Below are 22,903 nucleotides of genomic sequence, written 5' to 3'. Positions count from 1 at the left end.
CTCTCTTACAAAGCTGGTAGGAATGTAAACATGTACAACCTCTTTAGACATCATTCTGGCATTTTCCCAGAAAATTAGCAATAGTGCTACCTCAAGATCCATCTAGAGCATTCCTGGGTACATATTTGAAAGATGCTCAACCATACAACAAGGACATTTTGTTCAACTATATTCATTGCAGCTTTATTCATAATAGCAAGTTTCTTGAAATACCCTGGTTGTCCATTAACAGAGGAATGGAAGAAGAAATTGTGGTATATTTCCACAGTGGAATATTACTCAGCCATTAAAAATGAGAAAATCATGAAATTTTCAGGCAAATGGAGAGCACAAAAAAAAGGTGATCCTAAATCAGGTAACCCAGAAGCAGAAAGACACCATGGTATATACTTACTTATAAGTGGATATTAGACATAGGATATAGGATAAACTTACTAAAACACAGATTCCTAAAGAAGGTAAACAACAACAAGGACCCTAGGGAAGAGGCTTGATCCTCATTCAAAAGAGCAAACAGGATAGACATAGGAAATAGGAGAATACAGGGAACAGAACAGGAGCCCTCCATAGGGTCCTCTGAAAGACTCTAGTCAGCAAGGTATCAAAGCAGATGCTGAGACTAATTGCCAAATTTTGGGCAGAGTGCAGGGAATCTTATGAAAGAAGGCAGAGAGAGAAAGACCTGGAGGTTTCAGGAGATCCACAAGGAGATCAACAGAGCCAAAAAATCATGGGCCGGGGGCTTGCAGAGACTGATAAATCAACCATGGACTCTGCATGGAGAGGACCTAGACCCCAGGTATAAATTTTGTCAGTATTTATTATTGCCTTTTCTGTTGCTGTGAGGAAACACAGTGTCTAAGTCAACTTTTACAATAAAGTTTCCTTTGGCTTATGGCTCCAGAGGGATACGGGATCACTATGAAAGTGGTGTGACAGCAAGTTTCAGATCTAGCAGCTGAAGAACTCACATCATCATCTTGAGGCGTGAAGCAGAGAAGGAAACTGGAAATGCTGTAGGGATATAAACTCTCAAAGCCCACCTCCTATTACTTCAGTAGGACAGCATTTCTGAATTCTTCCCAAATGGCACCAAGCCTACATGCCTGCCTCTTGTTACAGGAGCCAACTCATGAGGAAGAAAAACTCTTTAAGTCAACCTTTAGAGGCATCAGAATCTGGGTTACAGAAAGGAATGCATAGGCAGTTTCCTAGCAATTGAATCTCTAGGGGGCAGGAAAAGAATGTAGTGAAGCTCATTCCTTTCCCCGGTGGCAGGACTTGTCTGCACCTGGCTGGCTTTACTTTAGGCTTTTGCTTTAACTTTAAACCAATACCCAAAATTCTTTGGTCTCTCAAGGTCACATGTTTAGTAAAAATCAGGTGATACCCAGAGAGTTCAGTGACAGCAGGAAGTTTATGAATGCCTCTATGTTCTTCTATTCAACAATAACCAAGAAGTCACATGGCATTTACCTTTATATGAAATCGTTAGTAAAGAACATGGTAAGTTCATGGTTGTTTCAATGGTGGTAAGGTTACTAGCCAAAATAAGATCAAACCACATGATTCCATTGTGTTCAAGGTCAATGGGGTGGTTTGAAAAAGAATGGCCCAGACAGGTTCATGTATTGAATGTTTGACACATTGGCAGTGCCATGGTTGAGTAGTGTGGCCTTATTGGAGTTGTCGTGGCCTTGTTGGAGGAAGTGTGTCAATGGGAAGGTGGGAGTTGACTTCTCATACGCACAAGCAGGCCCAGGGTGACTCTGCAGCTGGCTGATGAAGATTTAGAAGTGTCAGCTCCTTCCCCAGCCCCATCTCTGCCTGCCTGCTGCCATGTTTCCCTCCATGGTAATCATGGACTAAACCTCTGCAAATGCAGCAAGCTCCTATTCAATCTTTTTCCTTTCTATGTGCTTCCAAGGTCACCGCAGGTTTTCATAGCAACCAAACCATAAGAAGAGTTAGCTCACCTTCAATGGATGGTGAGCTCAACACTCATTAGTCACATGGCCCTGTTGGATACATGGTTTAGATGAGTCCAGTCAGACTCCTTTTTCTTTATAAATGCATGTTAGTTTGGCATGGATACAGGAGGAGATTTCTATGGCTGGGGAAAAATGGAACAAAGGAAAGAATTCTGTTGTCTCAATCAGAAACTGTGGAGGTCATATATCTTAGCACAGGAACTGCAACTGTGGAAGCAAAGCCTTGTCATCCAGAGGTTGTACCTCCTCAGTCCCTAGACACAAGAGGTTTCTGGACCCCACTGTATTGTGGTTGACTGTGATGGGGCTGAGTTCAGATGGATCTGGGACCTTTCATATGAGCTGGGATTTAATACTCTTGGAAACACACTTTCTGAAATAGTTTATCATCAGTAAAATATTGGCAGTTTGTGTGTGTGTATGTGTCACTTTTCCTCAGGAAAGCATTGTCCTATGGCATTGAAGGCAGTCAAAATTAACCACTCCAAGAGACTGCCATTGACTGCAGAGCTGACCTAAATGTTCCCATCTGTTTCTGTGGGGACTGGTAGGGAGGGAAACTACAGATAATGACCCACACACAGAGCATAGAGACTTGAACCAAAGTCTGAAGCCTGGATTGAAACCTAAATTGGGAGCCTTGCAGTGTTCAATCTCTCCCTAGTCAGAGAAGTGCAGGTGAGATGAAGGAATCCTGTCATATAGCGAGAGAGTAGTTGGCTGCCCTGTGCTTACAGGAAATGATTTCTCTCTTCAGTTTATCTGTTTCTAATTTCTTTTTCTCTAGAGCTATCTCTACCTCAGTGGCTCACCCATGTTGGCTTACAGTTTGCTCAATATCTTTTTATGAGATTTCTTGCATGCAAATTTCAGATCAAACACATGTCTGAACCCTGAGATGACCCAATTAACAAAGCAGTACTTTTTGGTTATCCATATCATTTCTTAATTTTGGTGTATGCCCAGATGTTTCTTGTTGCCCTGGTAATTTCCCTGTACCACAGTCACTGTAATGTCTAGAGACCTGAATCCAAGGGGTTCCTTTACACAGCTGGAGAATTTTTGAGGTACAAAGCCATTACAGAAGCTGGTGGGTAGTTTTATCTTCAGATGATGATTCAGGTGGTTCCTTAACTGACTTACCTTCTCACACTAAAATATGAATTGCTACAAATAATTACCTGGACAAGAACACCTTTTCTCTTCATCAGGAGGATGTGACTGTAAAAAGGGAACTTACCTAGTTGGGAGAAGAGCAGATCCTCAATAGCAATGGCACTTGGTTTTATCCTAGGGAATGTGGTGGAGATTGAGTTTTTTCTCCAAAATTTGTGGTCAGAGCTCACAATCTCCTTCACAATGTGAGTATGAAAGGAACTGGTGCATATGGAAAGTAGGAGGAAGGGGAAGGAAGACACTGCTCCAGGGAAAGAAAGGTCACTGATCCTGGTCATGAAATACCTAGAATTCAGTCATGTTCTTGGGAAGGAAGAATATAATGCTGGATAGAGGACATGTTGAGACTTGAATTCTATATGTTAAATACAAGTTGTACACTCTTTGAGAGAAAAGACTTATGGTTGACATTTCTTTTTATATTTCCTTTTAATTTCTATATTAATTTTACATCCCAATCACATCCTCTCCTTCTCATCCTATTTATCCCTCCTTTTGTCCTCAAAAAAAGGAGCCTCTTTTCACAAATGACAAATCAATTCATATCAAGACTGCACTCCTCCTCATCCTCAGGCCAGGCAAAGCAGCCTGGTAAAGATAAAGTAGTGAAAATCAGGCAACACAGTCTATGTTATAGACAGCACTTATTTCTTACAAGCATCTGTGTGGCTGCATCTGTAGAAACCAGAGATTAACTGGAGAAGCATAGTAGGCTATTCTGATCTGCCCCATGTCTGGAGAAAACTCTAGAGAGGGATGCCTCTCTATCTGGAAAAAAAAATATCAGTTCCTGGAAAGTCAGTAACCCATTTCTTGGCATATCTATGTTTTTCAATTGTTGCTGTGTTATCTTGTAGTTTTCCTACTGAGATGATTAAAATGGCTAATACATTGGTTTTAAATTGTTAAAAATTCTTATACCCTGTCTGTGTGTGCTCGTTGGCTTTAGCTGTCAATGTTACATAGCTTATCCTGATCTGAGGGAGTATCAACAGGGGGTTCCCCAGATAAGAATCACTTGTGGCTATGTTTGTGGGTGAATATAGTGGTTGTGAATTCAGTGGCAAACCCTAGGCACTGATGGTGGAAATTGACCTCAACATGTGGCCTGGATTGGTTAAGAAAACTTACAGAGAAGTAAACAGTGACCTTTTGAAAGAACATAGTAACAAACAATGTTCCACCATAATCCATGCCTTCATTTGATAGCCTGAGTCTCTTTTTTGAGGTCCCTCAATGTTTGGGGCCTACCAGCATCAGCCAAAGAAGCCGACTTATCACCTGAGTCGTTTTTGGTTATTGTCGTTAATGACAGCAACAGAGAAGAAAGGCAGAACAAAACTTGCACCCTCAAAATATGCTTGTCATTGTCAGAAAATCCGAATATTGTTGTTTTTGCCAATACACAATATATAAGAAATCTAGATATCAAAAGCCACTTTATGCTTAACATGACTCAGAAGTCTCAGGCAGTGTTAATATCATGAATACATGACATACTTAGGCTAAGAATATATGCTCTGGCAAATATTAAAACATAAAGGTAGATGTGGATCAGCACAATAGCATATGTTAGGCCATGCTTGCATGGAGACTAAGGCATTATACGGGGGATCTTCCCAATATCTTTGTTAATGCAAACCCTATTCTCAGGATCTTCTCTAGTGCTCCAACTCAACACGTGTGGCTCCTTCCCCTCCATACCATCCCGCAAACATGAACACCCTAGCCAAGCAGGTCATTAAAATAACAACACTCATTCAACACACTTTCTGAAACTTCAGAGTGCTAACAGAATCCCAAGAACAAAACTCCCACACATCAGATCAGCACTTAGTCCTATAATTGCCCCAAACCCAGATGTCTAGACACCTGTTTAGGAATAGATTCAAGAACAGTCAGGCAATATGTCACCACCTGAGCTCAGCTATATTACCACAGCTGGGACTAACTATCTGAAAATTACAAAACTTTTTACAGAAACATAAAGGAATATATCTTCTCATCATTTCATGAAACATCCTCTATAATTGACCACATAATCAGACACAATATAAGTTTTTAGAGCACATTTAAATAACATCCTGTATCATATCAGAGCACCCTGGCTTAAGGCTGGATATATATATAGCATCAGAAAGAACACAAAGCTTACAAACTCATGGAAAGTGAATAACCTTCAACAAAGTGAAAAAAAATGGTTTCAAACAGAAATAAAACATTTGAAAAGCATAAAATTCATAGAAAAAATACATATCACATGCAAACACATGGAAAATAATGAGGAATGAAAAGTGATACTAAGAAGAAACTTCATAACACAAAGTGCCTACATAAAGATACTGGAGAACATTCATACCATTCATGTAACAGCAGACCTGAAATGTCTAGAAGAAAAATATGTAAACACACAAAAGGAGTAGAGATCAAGAAATTATCAAACTGAGAGCAGAAAAAAAAATATATATATATAAAGATGATAAAGAATCCAAAAAATAAAGGTTTGGATTTTTGAGAAAAATCAACAAGATGGAAACACTCTAATCAAACTAACTAAAAGAGAGAGAATATATCAAATTATAAAATCAGTAATTGTATTAAGAATTTTTGTTTCTTTAAAATCCCACTCATGTTACGTGAATGTGTTTTTCTTGTAACCCCAGGTGTGGAGCATGAGGCTGGTTCAGTTTGTCCACAGCTGTTACTTATGATTGTCTCGTGCTCTAGCAGGCCTGTGGTTTTGCTACCTGTACATAGTTTCATTCTGGGTCTTGTGGAGAGGGTACACATGCAGAGCCATAAGAAGGTCCTGGGTCTTTGAAGAAGAAAGAAGCTGCTGCTCTTCCTGATGCTGTTCACCCACACTGCTACTGTGTTTGTCATTGCTGGTTTGTTGGGCTGCTGGATATCCTGGTGACTAAGAGGTATTGCCACAATGATAATGACCACCCTAATCTACAGTAAGCAGCTTAAAGAGATCTATATTTCTTTCCCCTCTAGCATTCTCTCTCCTTTACCAATTGGGGGTATTGTAAGGAATAAGGGTTGTAAGGGAGGTATAGGTTTAAGAATCCAAATAAAGTGCTGAAGCGATGGCTCAGATTAGGAGCACTGGCTCCTCTTCCAATAAACCCAAATCAAAGAGATTTAAACAAACAGTGCCATTTGTTGTTTGCTGTTTCAGAGGGCTTCTGGAATCCACACAACTTAGACAGTTATTGCACTAAAGAACCCAATGACCCTAATCAGCATTAAGTACCTGGAGATCTGCATTCCTTCTCTGTACTAACTGTTTTCTCTCCAAACTAGGGCTAGTCGAAGAGAGGTATAGGTATTTATGAACCAAGAACAGAGTAGGTATTTGAAAAAGGCAAGTTTACAGTTTTGCTGTCAGTAATAAGAAATATAATTCCTAGTTGAAAAAAAAAAAAACTCATGTCACATTTTGTGTTCTTTCCATAGCTCAAATTGTGACATTCTTGCTCATTTCATTCCAAAGTAATACTTATTGCTTCTTAAAACAAACAAACAAATAAAACAAAACCAACAAACAAAAAACCTAAAAAGCACCTTCAGGAATTTGTTTCCACGTCTCATCCTTAAAGTCTCCTGTGCCCTTATTTTGAAATACCCACTAGTGTGGCTACATCTGAAAGCCATAAGCATTTGTGTTCTCCTAGACATATTTCATCAGATGGAAGACTGCTCCAGACTCCGGAGATGAACAACCCAACCGGAGTTATCTCCATTCCTGACTTCAAGATACACTAATAGCAATAGTAATAAAAACTGCATGGTACTGGCATAGAAATAGGCTGGTTGATCAATGGAATCAAATCAAAGACCCAGAAATAAACCCACAAAACTACACAAAACTTCTTTCTGATAAGGAGCCAAAACCATACAATGGAAAAAGACAGCATCTTCAACAAATAGTGCTGCACCAAATACATGTCCACATGTAGAAAAATGCAAATAGATCCATATTTCTCACCCTGCACAAAACTCAGGTCCAAGTGGATCAAAAAATTAAACATAAAGCCAGATTCCCAAAATCTGCCAGAAGAGAAAGTGGGAAACACTCTTGGACTCATTGGTACAAGAGAAAACTTCCTAAACAGTACACCTGCAGTGCAGGCTCTAAGATCTACAATTAATAAATGGACCATCTTGAATCTTAAAAGCTTTTGTAAACCAATGGACACTCTTATCACCAGGAGATGGCCATCTACAGATTGAGAAAATCTCTTCAACAATCCTACATCTGACAAAGGGCTAATATCCAGAATTATATTATAGAACTCAAGAAATTAAATACCAACAAACCAAATGATCCTATTAATAATGGGACATAGGGATATAGAACTCTCAGCAGAGGAATCTTGAATGGTGCATAAGCACTTAAAGAAATGCTCAACATCCTTACTCATCAAGGAAATGCAAATCAAAATTAACTTTGAGACTCCATCTTACACCTGTCAGAATAACTAAGGTCAAAACCTGAAGTGACAACACATGCTGGCAAGGATGTGCAGAAAGGTGAACACTCCTCCATTGTTGGTGGGGGAGCAAACCTGTACAACCACTTTGGAAATCATTCTGGCACTTTCTCAGAAACTGGGAAAAGACATATGTAAAGACTCAGCTATACCACTCCAGGGGATACACATGAAAGATGCTCCAACATCCAACAAGGGCATTTCCACAACCATGTTCATAGCAGCTTCATTTCTAGTAACCAGAAACTGGAAACAACCTATATGCCTCTCAACCGAAGAATGGGTAATGAACCTGATAATATTTACACAATAGAACACTACCCAGCCATTAAAAACAACGAAATCATGAAATCTGCAGGCAAATGGGTGCAACAAGAAAAGATCTTCCTGAGTGAAATAACACAGACCCAGAAAGACACACAGAAGACAGTACTAAGCCTCAAGGACAACAAAAATAGGACAATGAAAGTCCCTTTTAGAGGCCAGAGCTGCAGACTCTCCTCCTCTCCAGGGCATCCGCACTCAGAAAGGCTGACAGGGCAAGGGCCTCTGCCCAGGTCACGACATCCAGTCTGGCTCACAGTCCATTCCACCTCTAACACATGGGACTCTCCTAGCTCAGCAGACCAGCTTTTCCGGGACTGGCAACAACGAACCCCATGATCTCCATGGCATAGCTTCTGGTCCTGTATATTCATCACTACAGAAGAACCAGAGAAGAATCTTGAAAAGACTCTCCAAGGTAATTTATACTGTTCCTCCTTCCAGGTTGTGAAGTTTCCCCAGAGTCCATCATTAGCTTAGACCAGGCAATTGGGCCTCAGGACTCTGGCAGATCCTCTACTGGAGGATGAGAGATCAGGTGTCTCAGACAGCAAAAACTATCTCAGCTCTGCCCTTCCATTCCAGGGACAGACAGAGCCTTAGCCTAGTAAATTACTTTAATAAATGTTTCCTCTCTCCCAGGGTACATGTTTATTTTACACGTCACAGGGTCCTGCATGTACACATTTCATTAACCTCTCACTGTCCAATGCAGCCATCTCTACCTCACAGCTGAGAATTTTTGCAGCAACCCTCAGTCAAATGCAAACAGTAAAAACTGAAGCCTAAAGGAGCTTAGAATTTGAAAGAAAGGAGTGGCAAATGGGAGGTGAATGAAAAAATCAAAATTAAGTGACATGACTCTTCCTAGGTATGGTGGGGAGAAAGTTTATTATAGATAGAAAGGCACCTGTGAGCCATGTGAGGAGAGGCAGGAGAGGAAAGGGGTACGCCAATCCATGAGACTATGACAGTAAATAATAGATGAAATAGAGCAGGTAACGAAATTGCGTAGATAACAGAAAGAAGGGCAGCTGGGTTAAGGGCCCGAGCACTGGGCTACAAGTATGCCAGCCATAGCCTGTAAACAGGTAGGGACTCAGAGATGCTGGGCAAACCAGGTAGCTAATTCTGCTCTGAACTGTTAAATAGGCACCTCAGCCATTTGTCCCAGGATTTCATTCTTAACAGTGCCCAGGTCCCCACATGCAGTCTGCTCACAGTTCATCCCACTTCCAACACGTGGGACTCAGTCAGCTCAGCATTCCTAAGGCCAGGACAAAGGACCTCACAAGCAGCTGATGGCTGCCCGTTTCCTTCCTGCACGGGAACGACAAACCACACCAGCTCCTGCTGCTCAGCCTCCTACTCCACCACCACGATGGGGGCGGCAGCCGCACACTCACCATGTCGCCACTTTGAAATTGCCTGAAATCCCCTCAGAGGACCCAGCAGCTGAGCTCACAACACTGGATGCAAAACACTCCGCAGAGCTCAGCTTCCAAAGCGAACCTGCAACAAACCGCCAGGAAAAACCCTCCCCTTCCTCTGATTACAGGCCTCGCCTGGAAGTCCTGATTGGTCAGTGAGACTTGAGCGACATGAGCACTTCCCCTAGGCTCATAGTGTACTGAAGAGACAGAGCATAGTGGTTCCTCGCACAGGAGGAAAGAATGCATGTTGGCTAATTACAAAAGCAATGAGGACCTGACTTACGGAAGAAGCTGACTCAGGAGAAGCCTATGCTCCAGGCAGACACCTTAGATCCATGACTTGAACTTTGGGTCCATATGTGGAGAATCAGGGCTACACCTTTTCCAGATCTGCAGAGATATCTTTGTCAGTAGACTTGAGCCTGTTATCTACTGGCCTACCCTACTGTCTATCTTCCAGCACTCAGCAGGCACTTCCCCTCTTCCTCCTGGAAACTAATTGGATAGCTTGAACAGCCCATTATCAACTTGCAGTGGAGTGAACCATCTGTCCACAGGAGGAAGGCTGCCAAAAATGCTGACAGTTAAAGAGAGATTTTAGGAAACCAAATGACATTGTTATTGTGTGACTTCACAGTGGAGTCAGTGAAACTGCAGCTACTTTTCACCTGGTAGGTATAAGACAACCCTGGGAGAAAAGCAAAAACAAAAAAAACATACAAACAAACAAACAAAAAACCAAAACAAGGACAACAACAAAACCCAGGTGATATACAAATTAGAGCAGGCATGTCTTCCTCTTGAGAAGCTTAGTTCTTTATTCCGATTCTTGAATGCCTGCAATCTAGAACACACAAATGTCCAATCAAGACATTTATTGATCATCTATAACTGACTACCTCACTTCATATTGTTAATGTCAACTACTGTCAAAGCATGAAAGCTTCCTCCCTCTTCTTGTCCATCCCTTTCAGTGCTGTGACTATAAAAGCTCCAATACTGATCAGTTATCTCACTTCTTACACAGTTACTTCTTCATTTGTAAAGCTCCAATAAAGGCCAGAATGTTTGGAAGACTCATTCACTCGCCTACTTTTTCTTTTCATTGACCAGTAATGCCCAGCCTGGAAGGAGTTTCAGGAATCTCTTCTCAGCACTAGGAAGCAGACACAGGATTTGGTATTCAAGGCAATTTGCAATTACATAGCATGAGACAAGCCTGGGCTATAGAAGACAATTTTCTATACGGAAGTAAATAATACAGAGCATTTGAGAAAATAAAAGGTAACATTGTAATCACTAGGAAACACTAGGGACTAAATAATAATAAGAGATTAGAGCTATGATGCATTAAAAGAAAATGCAATTTAAAGAGAGAAACCAAGAGTTGCCTTTTTGAAAAGATGAATAAAGCTGAAAAATGCATAGCTATAGTGACCTTGAGAAAGTTCAGGCCATTCCCTGGTAGAAAGAATGTCTTTAATAAGACTTCTCTAAGACATGTATATGTGTCTATATAAACATAAATATAGTTTGTAAAAAGTTATGTCACATGAGACGTCAATGCTCCCCACAGAGAACATAGACTACTATGTAATAAAAGCACCAGTGCAATGCATGGAAAAAATTCTCTTTCATATGAACAGTGTCCAACATATGTGAAAAACTCTTAGGTTGCTGCTGTTACCTTTGGTTCTATTCCAGAGTTTGAAGGCAAGCCCCCATTTCTGAAGCCAACATGAACTTCATGAACAGGCCTCAGAGAAGTCAAGTTGGGTTTGACCTGAAAGCCTCCTGAATGAAAACTAGATTTCACAGCACTGGATGTTTATATGTGGGCTCATAATGTTGGCAAGTAACCAACAGTGTTACACAGCTGTACCTATAAACTACAGCAGTGATTACCATGGCAAGATATCCCTATGGTTTCCATAGTGACACTCATATCTTGATGGTCACTAACACCTGTTCAGTTGAACTGAAGGCCCAACAAAGAAAATGGAAAACATATCTGGTATTAGAAACCTAGCCAAGTACTCCAGGAGAGTAAATCATGGCTCTTACAAAAAGAACCTACAGCATTCAACTTAATAAACCACAACTATTGACCTAATTCTAATTTATACACTTCTATCTACTTCTCTGTATCCACTGTCTTCCTCATAGAAAAATCTTGACACATGAAAATTAGTTGAAATGCCATAACAACATATTGCACAATAACCAGGCTCTCTCTCTAAATATGTACATATAAAGATGAGCATAAATATAGCATTATTTATAAATATTTCATATGTAACTATAAAACATAAAATTTTATACCATGGAAGACATAAAAATCAACTCTAATGTTAGGATCAAGAACCATGAATATTATGACAATGTTTTAAAGAGATTGTCATTAAAGTAGAATCAATGCAATATAGTTGGTATAATGGTGAATATCAAGTGTATGTGTAAAAAGCAATCTGTAATACCAGGCAAAACTATTTAAAAAGTATTGAACACTTGGTGAACAAACTAGCTGTGTAACAGTGTATGAACTGAGGAAAATGAGTTATTCATTGCAGTACGTATGAAAATATAAAAAGAGTTATGTTAAGCTCACAGTTTTTTTACCAATGTTTTCAGTAGGGATAAGGTTATTGTGTACTTAAAACGCTGATTTCTCTATCCTCTTTTGTGGTTGGAAGCCTTGTTCTGAGAATCTCCTGTCTTAATGTTGTATAAACTTTGCTCCCCAGTGATCCCCTGATACATAAATAAAGCAGCTATAACCAGTTGCTGAGCAGGACAGAGAAATAGGGCTGGACTTCCTGACAGACAGAAGAGAAGGATTAAGAAAAGGAATTAGGGAATTAGGCTTGGAGATTCAGCCACAGGAGAGGACCAGGAAACAGATCAGGGGAGAGAGCTTAGCAGGAAAGCTACAAAGAGCAATTATCCTGGGATGTATGCTGGGAGGAAAGCAGATTAGCTCAGAGGGTTAAGAGTCAAGTAATAACACTACTCAGTTCTCTAGTTGTGAAGCTTATTATTAAAAAAATATTATAGAGTCTCAATTGTTTGTATGTTAGCTGGGTTAAAAGAGAAACTGAGAAATTAACACAGCTGTATCAGAATAAGCATTAACAAATGGCGTACCACCGTAGGGCAGACTTTACAGTATTTTAGCAATAGTTTATGTAGAAAACAAAAGTACAGAGCAGTTTCTTAGTTCTGTACAAAAAGAGAGGAACCCCAGTTTCTAAGGCAGCAGCTCACAGCTTCCTGTTCAGAAGAAGCAGCCAGATCTCAAGCCTGCTGCAGAAAGACAAACACTGTTACAAAACCCAGAGAGAGAAAACAGAGGCAGTCCCTTTAGGAACTTAGCACTTACAAATAAAAAGAAAGTGGCTCTTTAACACAGGCAAAGTTCTCAAAGCCAGAACTTTCTACCCAAGAAAAAATGATGAATCTCTTTGAGAAAGGTCTTCTGCAGACATGACAGAGGCAAGCTAAGGGGAGCAAACACTTGTGCACCTAGTAACTAACCAGAGTTGGCGAGGGTTGAGAATCCAGTGAGGACAGCAGATAAAAGCCTCTCCTTGGAAGCAGGAGGCAAACACAAATGGAGAAGCTTCAAGCACCTGAACTGGTGAGGTCTAGAAGGGAAGCTGGGTCTAAGAAATAAGGTTCTTGGGAAGAGATTTTGAGATTAAAGAAAATTAATTTCTGTGTTGGAAATGGAGGAAGGCACAGTGACACAGTGCTTCTGGATTCCATTTGACTTTGTTTCTCTTAGCATACAAATAATTTATTCCACTGATGATTACAGTTTTTTATATCATCTTTGGGAGAGATCAGGAATAGCCAAACTTGGAGAAGGAGAGACTGAGAAATTATATGCTAAATTAAAGGACACAGAACATAGGTTGGAGGAACGTTTGAATCAAAATAGGAAACCTTCAGAGAAATCCAATCTGGAACTTAAAATAACATCAAACGAGGTAGCTCCAGATGACGCAAATCCACAAAGGCTTAAACAAATTGCAGAAATGCATTTCATTGACATGCTGGATAGAAAGGCTTCGGCAAGAGGCCAACTTGGTCAGACTAGGCATTGTATGTGTATTATCAAGGTTCAGAAAAATGATATGCTAAAGTAGAAATGCAGATCCTACTTGGCATTGCCTCAGAACGAGCTCATGCAGTGACATGTGTGCTCCATTTTGCAGAGTTTGGGGAACTGAAACATATGTACCATGCAATAGGTTCACATACAGAATTCCAATGTCCTATTGCCTTAAATTCTGGAACGCGTCATTCTAAGGTTATGCAATTGTTAGAGATGGCAACTCTCTTCAAGATAACTCAGCACATTGAGGTTAATGGCGCTTCAGCATGTTTATCCATTGGAATGCAACAATGTTCTAGACATTATGACATGAAAGCTTTCCAAAATATAAAATATAATGCTGTAGGTCAAACAGTTATGAAAAGATCTAACTATTTTAAAAGGGTGGTCATAAAACAGATAGGCAAAATAATATCACCACAAAATAGATTAAAAATGATTTTTTCACTTTAAAATTTTCTAAATGAGAAAAGTCGCACACACCTGCTAACATACATTGGAGTTTACAAAGGACTGCTGAATCAGATCAGCACATAAACGTACCAATTCCAAAATGTATGTCAGGAAATATACTGTGTTGGGATGGAGAATATGTATGCTCTTGAATCAACATGACTCAAAAAGGTATATATTCAATCTAAACTGACAGAAATCAGATTTGATGGGGAAGACCCCCTAAAGATCCTGGCTGCAGAGAGAAAAAAGGGAAATCAAAAAGACCAAACAGGCCAGGTAACCTAGTTTTCTGATCCTGCCCAGGGGAATATCTCTGAGACTAACTAAGATGTGAAAATATCTCTAGCCACAACTTCAACTGGGCATAGCCAATAAATCTTTGACTACAAACTCACCTGGACTTACTTACCATACTCTTCTTTTAGATGGCATAGATAAAAATGTATTTTTTATAGTTTGGTTCTTTACCTAATTGAACAGAGAGCAGAGTATCACCTTCAACTGAACTTTGCTCAGTATACAGAACGTACATTTACCATGAATAAAACATATATGATGCCCTTGGAAGTTATTCTTTTGCAGATCAAGAGAACAAGACACCAAAACAAAGAAGACAACTAGCCCAGGTGATCCTACTTCACAGATGGCCTCACTTACAATGCTTGTTCAAAAATCTGCTTCCAGGGCCACTTAAAAATGGCTAGCTAGATTGTCCAGAACTGCAAACTGCTCCAGTCAGGACTGCAGATAAGCCCTGAACTTGTGTTAGCATGCAGAGACTGGACAGCAAATATTAACAGCTATCTTTCTTAAGACTGGACAGTATCCCACACACTGGGTGAGAAAATCCCTTCCCATCTATTAGAGACTCAATGCTGTCCAAACAGGACAAATGGCACACTGGAAATTCGACTGCCAATCTTTGCAAGGACAAAGGTAGGCAAGTCTTTAACTTGCTTCAAAGAAAAGTCTGTCAAATGTTCTGATCCAGAAGGCTAAAGGTGTTTCAGCAAAGAATTTGGAAGGATTCTGAGGAAGTGTCTAGGCAACCAAATAGCAACGTCATTTCTATACTTTTAGAGGCTACTTGCCTGCACTTGTACATATTGGGTAATATTTATTTCTTCTTAAGTAAGTCTCTGACAGGGTTGAAGAGCAGATATTATAGTCTCACAGTTAAACTGAAATTGTTTAGGATGATAGAAATTGATAGTAAAATACTTTCTCCGAGGGTTCTGAAAACATACAAATGTCAATCTTACATGATAATTTTTAAATTGTTATTATTAGATATAGTTTGTTTTTGTAAGAAAAAGCCCTTCATTAAGCTAAAAGGGGGGATATGTAGGAACAAGGTTACTGTGTAATTCAAATGCTGATTTCTGTATCCCCCACATCTGGTGGCAAGCCTTGTTCTGAGAATCTCCTGTCTTACTGTGTATAAACTCTGCTCCCCAGTGTTCCCCTGATTAGTCAACAAAGAGGCTTACAGCCAGATGCTGAGCAGGGAAGAGAGCACAGCTAGACTTCGTGCCTCAGGTCAGGAGAGGAGGAGTTAGAAGAGGAATTAGAAAATTCAGCCAGGGGAATCAGGCACAAGAGAGGTTCAGGAAAGAATAGGAGAGAGAATTCAGCAGGCAAGCTACAAAGCGATAGAATACTGGCATGTATTCTGGGAGTGTTAGTATTTAGGCGGCCTGCTTCTGGGTTGCCTAGCAACCTATGATGTCATCATGTGTCACCTGCCAGTTAGTCCCACCTGGCTTGAATGGTTCAATGGCTCCATAAAGGGACCAACCTGCCACTTTGAGTCTCTCTTGCTCTCCACTCACTCTGTCGAGCGCCCCCTCCTCCTACCTTGTCTCTCTCCTTCCCTCTCTCTTTCGACCTCCATCTCCACCCAATAGACCTCATTGGATTTCAGAATGTTTCTATGCATGGTCCTTTTATCTAAATACTAACATTTAGTATTGAAACCCATGTGGGCTTTTCCGACAAAGTTAAGACATGCTGGAATCCTCTCCTCATGCCCACTCACTACAGATCTTTCTCTCACACCCTCATCTTCTGTTTTTTTTTTTTTTTTTCTCGATGGCATCACCTGTGTGCCTACTGCTGCTGCTACAGCCACATGCGACTGTCTCTCTTCTGGTGGCTGCTGGGAAACTTTTCTCACCAACCCCCTCCTCTGCTCTGGTCTTTTAGCTTGCTAGCTTGTGCTGGGCTTCACTATTAGGTAATCCAGGCCTCAGGACTCCACCACATAGTATGGACGGCTTTTAAACTGCCCTCCAATGGCTTTAAATATTGCTGCTGCCTCAGGACTCAAGAATTAGGGTTTAAATTTCCAGCCTCATTTGTAGCTGCCCTCAACTCATGGCTAGCCACCATGTTGATTCTGGGATAAAGAGGGTGGAGCCACGGCTTCACTGCCATCTTCACTAAGGGCATGGCTTCACTGCCTTGTTAATCCAGGGCAATCAAGGAAAGTCACATGATTGGCAGCCATCTTGGTTATAACAAATGTGGTTTCCCTAGCAACCAGCTGTTCTTACTACTTTGTTTCTGTCTCATTGTTTACACAGGTACAAAACAACCATCTCTTATAGGTACTAAAATGCTGTTGAACCCCTTCTTATCCCCATTTAAAGCGGCCTATCTGCCCTTATCCTTTCCCACAGATGAGATTCCCTCTAGGAGAACTCAGCCTTACTGCTGATAACGACCCAGTACTAAGTAAGAAGGTTCTTGGTCTTAGCTGGGCTAACCCCTGATCTACAGTCCTATTTGGTTGAAGAACCACTAGCCACATGGTCCAGTTCCATTTCCCCTTTCTCATGCACAGGAATGGCTTCTTCATATTTTCTTCCCTTTGGGAATCATGTAGCTTCTACACTGATATTTATCCTAGTCAAATGTTGAATATCTATTAACACTAAAAGTGATCAGAGAAGAAAAAGCGATTCCCTGTATTTCTTTTCTCAACGTCCTGTCTCTTTCTCTTTGTCTGCTATCCCACTAAATAAAAATACTCCCTGGTTGCTTTTCATACTCTTAAAAGAAATCTTAAGATTAAACTGTAAACTTTAACGTGACCACATGGTATGAACCCTTTTAATCATAATTAATTCTCTGTTTATTTTATCCCCTTTTAGATAAGGACAGGAACAACTCTCATTTTAAATTGGAATGGATTTTTATAAAAATTCCAAGTTATATTTTACAACATGCTATGCAATATGCTTCAACCCTGGTTCAACATAATTTTTATAAATGCTAATATTTCATTATTATATAAGCCTATTTAAATTAAGCTAATTTAAAATGTATGTCTAACTGCCTGTGTCACTATCTATTCCTAAATTAACGAATAAATTACATTTTTCCTTCCATGAGCTGCCTGTGATACAGATTTACCACCAGACTTTCTGGGTAATGCATTTGGTAAAATAAATTCAAATGTAATTTTAAAGTTGCTTTATAAAAAAAATACTGCTTTATACTGTTCTACTAAATTGTTGTTTATTCTATATCTCACAACTCTATGGTTAGTAAGTAAATGTTTTGGCCTAAATACCTTAAAACTATATAATATAATTCCAAGAATACTATTAATTAAGATCTGTTAATTTTAGAGTCATTATTTATTCATGTTAAAACTTGGTCATTATGCTATATCTTCACTATCAAGGTTAAAATATTCTTTTTCTTATTTTCTTATAAAAACATTATTGATCTACAATACAGCCTTATACTCTTATAAGTTATAGACTATGTTTATGACTTTTAAGGCTCTACCTTGGCAGGGACAAAACCTAAAGCCCTAATATTTGACAATTAACAAATGCAAGTTGACAGTCAGTCATCTCACACATGATCAAGTCTTCAAACATGTCCAAAATTATATTTATAGTCCTACAGATGCAAACAAGGTCTCATTACTATCTTAATTAAACATGTAAGGATGGTCCCTGAGTCACCATATAGGATCTGGTAAAAAGAATTAGAGAGGTGCCTTGCCGACAGGCTCATCTCTGGCTTAAACTATTCCAGACCTTGCCTGATGCTCTGAGACTGTTGGCATTCCCACACAGAAAACAAGAGGTCTTCAGTGCCCCATCTTGTGGGGGTATAACCAAAAGTCAACTCTGCCAGGTGAGTGCTTGAAATGCAGCCAAAGGGGTCACTGGTCCCATGGCTGCCTCAACAAGCCATGACTACCTGCTGGTAGACTGGCTTCTGGAAGTCAAAATGCTCCCATGCAGGCTTTTTCTCTATGCCCAGGCATGGAGGCTCAACCAGTACAAGAGCCACAGATGCTTTCAGCCTTCCTGATCATTGGCCTGGCAGAGGACAAATGGCTCCTAGATTAAGCAACCTCCAACACCATCGCCCAGCCCAGGGTAACAGGTCTGTTTTGTGGATCTGTTTTGGCCTCAAAGTAGGGTCCCTTGGTCATATTGTCAATTTCTGTGTTGGGAGACTTCAGATGCCTTCTCAGTTCTCTTTATATGCAGCAGACCAGGCCTTAAGCTTCACTGGTAGACTTTTAAGGTGTAGGTTGTCTAGTTTGCTATCAGATCCAAAAAATGGGCCACGGATGTAACCTTTTGCCATCTCTTTTGCTAAAGTACAATAAATATTCACAGCAGTCTCACATCTGTCTCATGGTGTATAACTCGATATAAAGGGCTAAGGAGAAGAAGTTTAAGTTATAAAGTTTCTACAAAAATGTTTAAGGGTCTATGAAAGTATTTTAAGGTTCATTAATGCAAACTTAAAAATTTGTTAAGCCTCTTTACCATAAGGTATAATCATAGTAAAAGTCAAGACCAAGTGAGCTTTTGTCCCTTCTACTTCATGAAAGGCTTCTGCCTTTCCACAATTGAAAATGTTGATGTTGTTAACACAAAGGTGTATGTCTACCACCATTTCTACAATGTGTATTTCAATGCATGTTACAATGGTGATGCTGCCATGTGTTAGGTTTTATCTCCTTTATAAAACTTAAAAGGGATCCTCGTAAGCTGCAGAAAAGCCACCTGAAACCACCTCTCAGATCAATTAGGCTCCAGATAAGTACTGCACTTATTGTCTATCTCAAAAGGAGGGATTCTTCCCTCTACCTTCCCTGGTTTTGGAACTCCTCTTTCATGGCTACCCAGTTGCTATATCCACACATCAAATACCAGTTGATTGAAGCTTTCCTTTCCATGTTCAGCATAAATGTTTCCCTTTATCTGAGAGACTGATGGGTATCTTTTCATTTCCCTGGGAAAAGGAGGTATCCTCCCTTTTGGCCGACCCACACACAGATGCCTTCCCTTGGTTGAATCATCTTTCTTTTTACCAACAAGGTTCTTGGCTTTCCTTTCCTCTCCTGTGTAGGGTGTTTCCTCTGAAAATCTTAGTACTAGTTGAGCCGTGTCTCCCGACGGTCTTCCCTGTGGCCCCTGTGTTGTAAGCGGTGATTAATATTTACTATTGGTTTACCTTTTATTAAAGCTTGCTGTTAATCCTAAACAGGTGTATAACCAAATCTCCACACAGAGACCTCTTTTATTTAGGTAAACTAGAACACAATGCTGGGCCATAGTTACACTCTCCTAAACCTCGAAACCCTCATAGTTTCTTAACATTTAGATTTTACCCATTATACATGCTTTTTGTGAAATCTCAGGTCTGGTTCATTCTTTCCATGCTGTTCCAAGATCTCTCCTCCAGGTCTCTCTCATAGCTCTCCTCCAGCCTTGCTCTCCCAGCTCTCTTCCCATCTTCCTGTCCTCTGGCTCCTCCCTCTCTTCCTGCTTCCTTTCCCTGCTCAACATTGTGCCTAGTTACTTTATTTTGGATGTTTACAGAAAGTTGAGACAGGTGATGTTTAGAATAAGTATCACAATGCAATGTCTGGATTGAAACCAGAGAGTGGGGGAGAGAAATCAGCATTTGAATAAACAAGGGTAAAGTGTATTACATTTCAAAAGAACATTTTACCAACGTTTCCCATTTTAAGTCCAATAAAAGGATCCTTTTCTTTATATACAATAATTATGAAATTATGAAAACTGTTAGGTAAAATCTACATGTGCAATGTCCAGTGCATGCGTATTTAGCAACTTAGGAGAAAGTATCTGATCATCTTATCTATCTTGACAGGTTTAAAGTCCTATACCTAAATTAACTTTTATCCCTATTGGTATTACCTATATGAAAGCATTTCTTAACTTCTGAACAACATAAGCTTAATTGTGACACTATAACTCTTTGGTCTTCAACCCCATCAGAGACTTGAGACGGAATAAAATTAGGTATTAGAGTACATAGGAAGTTCATGTTAGCAACTTTCAAAAATTAAAAATTGACAGATACAGTTTGCTGCCTGAACAGTCATCCATAACTTTCTGTAAGGTTGGAGCATCATCTTCAGCCTTCTGGCTCAGAATATTTGACAGACATATATGTGCAACAGGAACTATTTAGGACTTGCTTACCCTGTCTTGGCAGAGTTCCGCAGTCAACTTGTCCTGCATTATCTTGCTCATTTTTTGGCAGAATTTGTCTGTCGTGAAGCAAGGGTATTTTCTGTACCCGAGTGGCTTGTTTGCCACATTTAAAGCCATATCCATATGGAGGTTCTTCGATGCTCATTAGATTCTTTCAGGTAGGTGGGGTGCTGCCAGGAGATGACCTGTCTCATTGTCAAAGAATCTTTAAAATAATAAAGACATTTTAAAATGCCATATTCTGTAGGTCTCTGAAGTTTTTGAAGGCTACCTATCTTTATAAAATCGATCTGTCTACAAAATCATATCTATCTGTTAAAGCTCAGATGTATGCTCATGTGATAAATTAGACTAGTGTCTGACATGACTATGCGTTAAATAACTAGCAATTAACTTGCATTGCCCAGTATCCTAACCAGTTTTTCATAGCAGTTTAAAAGTATTGGAAGTTACTTTGAATTTGTATCAATATACTAAAGCTTATACCAATGTATCAAAAATACTTATTTTTGTATCAGTATGCAAATTCCTATACCAGAGTTAAAATTAACCTTGCTTGAGAATAACAAATAAAACCCTAAGTTGAGTAGATTCAATAATCGTCCTTTTGTCTTACTCCTGTATGATATCCCTGTATACTATTTTCTTTTTAACCCCCTTTTTCCTTATACAAGAAAGAAAGATAGAAAAAGGAAAAGACAGACATCCCTGAGTATAACCTTGTTTCACTCTGAATATGACCATTAATAATGATAAACATCTCCCAATTACAATAAAATTTCATAGCCATAGCAAACAACCAAAAACATACCCAACCCCCTTTAAGGAAAGTTGGATGTTGTTCTCATGGATTTCTTCTAGCTGACATTTTGGATATGTAGAAATCCTGTAAGCAGCCCAAGTAAAATTGGGAAAAAATGGTTAATTAAGCAAACAATAACATTTGAGGTCCAGTCTTTGAATGTTGAGAAATTTCAGGCTTAATAAAAGTCCTCTTTGGAACAGTCTAAAATACTGGACCAATTAAGACTAGTAGCTTTCTTCAACTTTCTTTTGGGAGCAGGCTTTGATGAGATACAGCAGTTGAGGCAGTTGAGGCAGGAACAAGCAGAATGCTGGAACATGCAAGATGCTGGAACAGATGTGTCAATGTCTCAGCATGCTGAAGAATGATTCTGTTAGGTTTGATCCAGCATCTCTGGTGTCCAGTTCTTTTATTCTGCAAACATATAATTTCTCACAAGCATTATAGAGTTCTAAAATTATAAATGTATGAGATGTGTAGGATGCAACTAAACTGTAAGCCAGTTCTATCTATGCAAATTAAAAGATTAGCATAATATATTTTAAGGACATTTTAGCCAAGGATTTATTGGCCAAGTATTGTTGAAGTTCTGGGTAGAGACAATTTTTTTTATCTCTCAGTTAGTTTTAGAGTTGTTCCTGTGTAAAGGGATCAGAGCAATATAAATTACCATTATTATTGAACATAGAGTCATTATCCTGTTGTAATCAAAAGAAGGTTGGATAAGTTAAAATATCTTTTTGGTCTCTTGCGTGCCTGTTGTACATGGTCAGGTTGCTACCTATTTCCCTAGAGAAGCCTCCCATTAGAGAGACAAGCTGGTTGTCTTGAGCAATAGAAAATGCATGTTTTAAGTAAAATTTATATAAACTCCTTTTAATTTAGAATATAAGCATACTGTGTCTTGTACCTGTTTAGAAGTTTAGCCCTAGATTTTTTATAGATGTTGTAGCTATGTGCCCTATCCCCTTTTTATATAGAATCGGTAGTTATGCCTTTATAGCCAAACTTTATATAAACTCCCTCTTACCTTTAGCATTTAAGCATACCCTAGTCATCTTCTACCTGGGCTTTACATTGATTTTGGCTATTTTTGGCTTGCCCCTTTTTCATGCAGAGTGGACAGTTATGCCTTTACAGCCAAACTTTATATAAACTCTCAAGATTAAGCATATAAACTCTCTTACCCTTAGCACTTAAGTATATCCTAAGCATCATGTACCTGGGTTTTTACAGTGGTTTGGGCTATGCTTCGGCTTGCCATCTTTTTGATATAGGATGGACAGTTTTGTTTTTTGAACATATGAATATAATTTTTGAGTGTTTTGACCAAACCAGGTTGGCATGTACATTGCCATTGTTATGTCTCTTGTGTCTTTTTTTACATAGGCATGGCCAGCATTTTTCCCCTGTGAAAATGTCTCATGTTTAAAAGGATAAGGCAGTTTCCAGAGCAGTGTGACATTATGTCTCTTTACATAAACCTAAAATATATGTGAATCCAACCTTTAGATCAGTAAGGACATAACATCTATTATTAAGAAAAAAAGAATTTACATGGTAACCTTAAGGAAAATTTTGTCATTTTTTAAACTTAGA

This window comes from Meriones unguiculatus (genome assembly GCF_030254825.1).
Source record: "Meriones unguiculatus strain TT.TT164.6M chromosome 13 unlocalized genomic scaffold, Bangor_MerUng_6.1 Chr13, whole genome shotgun sequence".
Taxonomy (NCBI): Eukaryota; Metazoa; Chordata; class Mammalia; order Rodentia; family Muridae; genus Meriones; species Meriones unguiculatus.
The sequence above is the reverse complement of the archived record's forward strand: the minus strand, read 5'-3'. Positions refer to the sequence as shown.